We start from the raw sequence: 6,235 nt of genomic DNA, 5'->3' as shown, positions 1-6,235 counted from the left end.
TTCCCCCCTGCCTAACCCACTCACCCTCCTCGTCGCCCCTACAAGATTAAGGGGTGGCTAAATGGCTTGGCACTGTGTGTTAATAAATAAATAAAAAAAGAAACGCCCAAGGTGTCACCAGCCCCCCCCCCCAGATTGTATGGGTCTCCTACGCCCCTGAGCGGGATCCTTGCCGGGACAAACGAAATCCACCTTCCTGTTCCTGCAGACGCCTGTTCATCCTCCCGGAAATACCACCTGCGATTCAGAGCCACAGATCAATGGACCATCATTATGCACATTACCCGAAAAGCTTGGCGAAAAGAATCGAAGAGGAATCAGGGACGTCCCCCCTTGCGACCCCTATATTTAAAAAAAGAATAAAAATGTTGAAAATTAAAATATTTATTTCTATTTTAAACAGAAGCGGCCGCGGGTGGCAGACACTGCTCCATCAATCACACAATGGCCTGCAAGCGTTATGTGATGCATAGAGCAGTTTGTCTCTTTATTTCCGGCACGGATGCAGGTACAATGACTAATCCCCCACACTAACGTGAGATGGGGGTTTAGATTCTATTAAAGACAAGGAGGCGATTATTATGCATTACAATCTTTACTCTGAAACCACAGCAGCAAAGAAAAAACTTTTACAAACAAAAAAGTTTCAACAACAGAACTAGATAAAGTTCAATGTCAATGCATGGGGAACTCCCCAAACCATCATGGAGGATAGGTCATACCCTGCAGGGGACCAATGAGCAGGGACCCTCCTTTATATATGTCCATTACTCTAACGCCAACCCCTCTTTCTGCAGCTGACTTGCACCAGACGCCCAATGGAACGGTTGAACTGCGTAGCGCAGAGATAAAGGATCCAGCGAAACCGGAGATCTCAACCTTTCCGCAGCCTGAAGCAATGAAGAAGTTCTTCTGGATAGGACTTCTCACCCGAAATCACGCACTCCAGAACTTGTAACTGCGATCCACACTCCTGAGCAGAACCTCAACTCGTACCTGTAAGAACAACAAGCAAGAAGGGTGGGTGGTTGGGAAGAAAAACAAACCAAAGAATGTTCTCACTTGAACCACCTGTGTACATGCGTATCACAATTGTCATATCATATCATATCATATCCAGGGTGGGTGGGAGGGATAATAATCGCCTCCTTGTCTTTAATAGAATCTAAACCCCCATCTCACGTTAGTGTGGGGGATTAGTCATTCTATGACAAGACAGGAGGCTCATATTATGCAAGTTCAAAGCTCTTGCATCTCATTAGTAAGTACAAAATGATCCAATATAATAGATAATATAATAAAATTAAAGGAAAGGTAACATTTTTTAAATGCTTTCATTAAATCAATCTGTTGACCAATCAGAGAATTGCCCAAGACTAGGTTGCCCGAAAAGCTGTCTTATAAGGCAAAGTCACATCCACTGCAAGAAAAACAGGAATGTGCCAAATCCAGCGTTCCTTACAGGCCACCAAAACCAACTGGTTAAAAGAGGGGAAAACATTGAACAAAGTTTTCCTATACTAATAGGTTAGGACAAAACCATCTGAAATAAACACCTATGTTGTTCAATCAAATATTCAAAACACTTAAATTCGTAACATTTTTGGGGACCTAGAAAGCAAACCAATGAAAACAAACACCTAGCTCTCCTGGAGATAAAGAAAAGTACCCCATAGGGGTGAAAGTCTTATAGGTTCCATCCCATGCATTAAAGGAAGATATCGCATTAGAAACAGGGCATGTCACAGAACTACACTGGGGAACCAAGAGGGAAAGACAAATCTTCAAAAGGGTAAAATGGGAGTAAAAAATCATTTTTATAAATTTTGTAATAGGACAATCCATCCTGAGCGGAGCTGAAAAGCAATAGAATTAATCTACAATTGTCTTCAGACATATGTGTATACTAAGGAGGGAAGTCTTCTGGAGGCAGAAGCAGAATGGAAGAGAGGGCCCCACCTGAGAAGCTAAACCCGTCAAACCGCCAACACGGAGACCCTCAGACCTCCCGAACTCTTGAAGAAGGACTCTGCTACCATGACAAAAGGCAGATATTATAAACCTGATCCTTAAGAGGCCAAACTTGGCAAGAAGAAAAAATGTATCCGACATCCAATCACTACCATTATAGTGATATCTAAACTCCTTTGTAGGTATGCCCGGTGCTTGAACCTTGATCCCTCCTCCCTGGTGATAAATCCCCTAGCGGATCAAAAGTAACCGAAGGAGGACACCAAATTTCCAAAATCTTAGCAAGACTCTAAACTGCAAAGAACTGATCACTAAATGGTTAAACTGAAGGTGTACACCAGAAGAGGTCCAACCTATATTTCAGCCAATTTGCAGATCTTTGAAGCTCACAGCACCCTGAGCTGGCACCTTACTGCAAACAAACTCTTGTGAAAACCCCAAAGGTCCACCTGCCATGCAGGTGACTATGATAATCAAGTCATCAACCAAATATATATCCCAGCACTCTGGTAATCGTAGCGGCAGACACCGTCTGAAAGTTAATGTATAGACTCTGGAACGCATCGTGATAGAGGGTCATAACATGGATGGGGGATAGTATCACTCCCAGACCCCTCTATCCCACCAAGGGATATTGAGCCTTCCCAAAAGAGGAGAAACCTCCCCCACTTATCCAAAGGAAAAACCTTGCAATCCAGAAAGAAAACTACCCTGAGGACCACATTAAAGCCCCGCTTTACACCGTTAAGAGAAATAAATACCCACTAGCGCCTCTAACCAATCCCCTGACTGGACAGACTCCAGTTAACTTATTGAAATACCAGAGATTAGCACAAAGGAAAGTAACAGACGGGAGGGAAATGCTCAGTGCGAGTCTGCACTGGTCACCCGCCAGAACTCCTGTAAAAAGGAAAAAACTGAAACCATTGGATACTCCCAGAGGTGTAATATTATGATGCAATCTCCCCCAAGGATGGCAGGAAAACTGAAACCATTGGATACTCCCAGAGGCGTAATATTATGATGCAATCTCCCCCAAGGATGGCAGGAAGGGGAATGAGGGGGAAAGAACTCTGGATAATTATCAATGCCCTGTAAATGCAAGGTTGAGAAGAAATCTGGGACCACTGTCCCCTCAAACCCTGAGGTCTGAGTCACTGTATTCATGTGAGGCTGAGTGGCCACTAAGGGAATCAGGGGAAGGAAAAAACTAAGCACATTGTCCATAGCAAAACAGTACTTATACAGTACTACGAACCCTCAGGTATATGAGTGGTGCTTAACACTACTACGAGCGTTGTGTGGTGTGAGGTGTTCACTTATCGATCTCAGCAGGATAAAAGACTGATGTAGACCTTTCCAAAATTAGGAACCTGTATCAGAATGGTCAGCACGGATATGAAAACAGCACTCTAAAGAGGTTAAGCAACGCTCATGAGGGTACAGAAGCCTCCGTGTACTCCTCGAGCAGAGGAGAAGTTGCAACACACTGTTAGACGGTTAGCTGAACCATAGGCCAAGCTTTGGGAGGAAAAACATGAGGCAGGCGCCAGCAAGTTATTATTTGGCAACTCGTCTAACTGATACCATCAAGTGTTTCCAAACACTCCATCCAAGTAAAACATGGTTGCTCAACTTGTCATGTAAAAAACTGAACGGTTACCCTCGAGCTGACCCTGTCTCCACCAGAAACCAAAAGAATAAGGAATGTCCAATGGGACAAAAGTAGGGGAGAACAAACGTCCCCACTAAAGAGAGCCTTAAGCCCTACAGACCTCAATAGAGGCATAACGCATCATCTTTATTCTTCCTCATGTTGAGAGAAAATACTGTAGCTTAATCAGCACTGGTATTGGGTGGAGCAATTGAGGTCTGGAATCAAAACCTAAGGAAAGGACTGAGTTGTCCTGAAACTAACTAAGGTAAAGGGTGACAGAATTTTCTAACTAAAAGATGAATGATAACACCAGATAGATGGTTAGAGAGGAAGGTACAACCCCATATGGGTCTGTTTACAACCACTTCCACACTCTTTTCTTTAAAGCACTTAATAAATAAAGAATATATAATATATGAAATATATATAAAATATCCAAAGAAGAGGGGTTACGCCCTCACAGGGGACCGAATCCCCGGCCCTTATATAAGCTGATACTCACTGAGCTTTCTGGGCCACTGACAATTCTGAAAAAACGCAAATGTGTTCCAGTCAACACTTAAACATATTGTTTATCAAATCGTACACTGAGCAAGTGCACCTCAACTGCTCACCCCAGCAGGGTGAGGCAACCAATAGTACACGAGGGAGCACCTCGCAGTAGGAACAAGGCGAAGCCTGAAACCGAGCAGGTTACTGCACGCCTACAAGACCAAACAATGGCGTCAGCCATATGCAGCACCTAAACAAAGCTGCCGACCTTAAGGAAGGAATACACTGAGCAAGTGCACCTCCAACTGCTCGCCCGAGCAGGGCGTGATAATCAGCAGTACACGAGGGGGTAACCTCGCATTAGAACTCAGGCAGAGCCTGAAACCGAGCAGGTTATGGTGCATGCCAGTTAAGGTAATTACCCAAGTTGCCCACTTTAAGGGAGGAAACACTGAGCAAGTGTACCTCAACTGCTCACCCTAGCAGGGTGTGGACACAGCCGTATAGAAGGGGACCCCTCGCAGAAACCCCAGGCAACCTTGCCACCGAGCAGGTGACTGCACCTTTCCAGGGAAGATAACCCAAACAAAAGAAAACTGTCAAGTTGAAGGTAGGATACACTGAGCAAGTGCACCTCCAACTGCTCGCCCGAGCAGGGTGTGATAATCAGCAGTACACGAGGGGGTAACCTCGCAATAGAATCAGGCTGAACCTGAAACCGAACTTATGGCACCTACAGTGAAGGCAAAGCACATAACTTAAGAAATAAGTAAATGAATAAATAAACAAAGAAAATAAAATAAAACTGCAGACTGGCAGTGCATCGGGCTCTTGCGCTGGATGGTCAGACTTTGACCTAACAAACCCACAGTCTATCAGTAACCATTCTTTCTTTCCAGCACTAAAGGTAAGGAAATGTGTTGTGTCACCAGGGATACGAAATTACAAACATTTAACAAAACCACATTTTTACTATTAAAATGTTTGTGCTATAATCTTTCTGAAGAAGTCATGAACCGACCAAATGCCCATTAGGAAATCCCTGCTCAACTGAGCAAAAAAGGTGACAATCAAATACCTCCATTGTAAAATACAATTATTTAAAATATAACAATTAAAATATCTAATCTTAAAATATACAAATAAACATGCGCTGGTTCTTCCTGCATGGGAGACCTGCAGCTCTATATTTGAGCTAACTTGGCTCAGTACTGAAACAGAGGCTTTTGTTACAAACATAAGCCACAGGGGCAGGCCGAACCCAAAGCCTGCAGCACCTGGAATCCCCAGGTGACCATAAATCTGTCAAGGGGCACGAATTCAAACAGGCGAAATGAAGAGGGAACAGTGTAAACAACACTGCTCTCGCGCACGCCGGGAGCGAGTTGATTAATGCACTAGAAACACCTGAGTTTACAAGCGCGAGAAATTTTTAAAGAAGAAATAAATTAGAGAGCTCCCTCGAACTCACAACCTCATGGACTGTAGTCCGAAATTCAACCATTGTACCACTGCTTCAGCTGAAACAGGAAGTATGAGCATAATACATATTTTCTTTTTGAAAGACACCAAAATGAAACCAACGGCCGCACGCGGCTATCCAGATACATTGTATCAAATACACAAATTCCTTTATAATAAAAGGTAATTAACACATATTTACCATATAAATAATATATGTCATATTCAAACTAATAAAGCCTACTACTGACAAACAATGTAAGACACAACTGAAAGGGGTGACTTAGCTCTGTGGTGTCAGCAGCAAAGAAAGAGGGGTTGGCGTTAGAGTAATGGACATATATAAAGGAGGGTCCCTGCTCATTGGTCCCCTGCAGGGTATGACCTATCCTCCATGATGGTTTGGGGAGTTCCCCATGCATTGACATTGAACTTTATCTAGTTCTGTTGTTGAAACTTTTTTGTTTGTAAAAGTTTTTTCTTTGCTGCTGTGGTTTCAGAGTAAAGATTGTAATGCATAATATGAGCCTCCTGTCTTGTCATAGAATTTCAGCTCAAAATGGCGGCCAGTAATATGGATGGTGCTTACATCATTTGCTCGGGTGGTGTGTTCAAGTTCATCATCTATTCGCGCCACAGAGATGAATCGCTGTT

General features: G+C 43.4%; 1 long non-coding RNA gene across 1 annotated transcript; it reads right to left on the bottom strand.

Moving 5' to 3' along the window:
- Positions 1–576: 576 nt before the first annotated feature.
- LOC138526791 (uncharacterized) lies at positions 577–5,901 on the bottom strand. Its single transcript, XR_011283733.1, has 2 exons — positions 5,784–5,901; positions 577–996 (listed from the first exon to the last, which is right to left on the bottom strand). It is a non-coding gene; the product is annotated as an uncharacterized lncRNA (long non-coding RNA).
- Positions 5,902–6,235: the final 334 nt, after the last annotated feature.

Source organism: Ambystoma mexicanum, chromosome 14, assembly GCF_040938575.1.
Source record: "Ambystoma mexicanum isolate Mex_15411 chromosome 14, UKY_AmexF1_1, whole genome shotgun sequence".
Lineage (NCBI taxonomy): Eukaryota > Metazoa > Chordata > Amphibia > Caudata > Ambystomatidae > Ambystoma > Ambystoma mexicanum.
The sequence above is the reverse complement of the archived record's forward strand: the minus strand, read 5'-3'. Positions and strand labels throughout refer to the sequence as shown.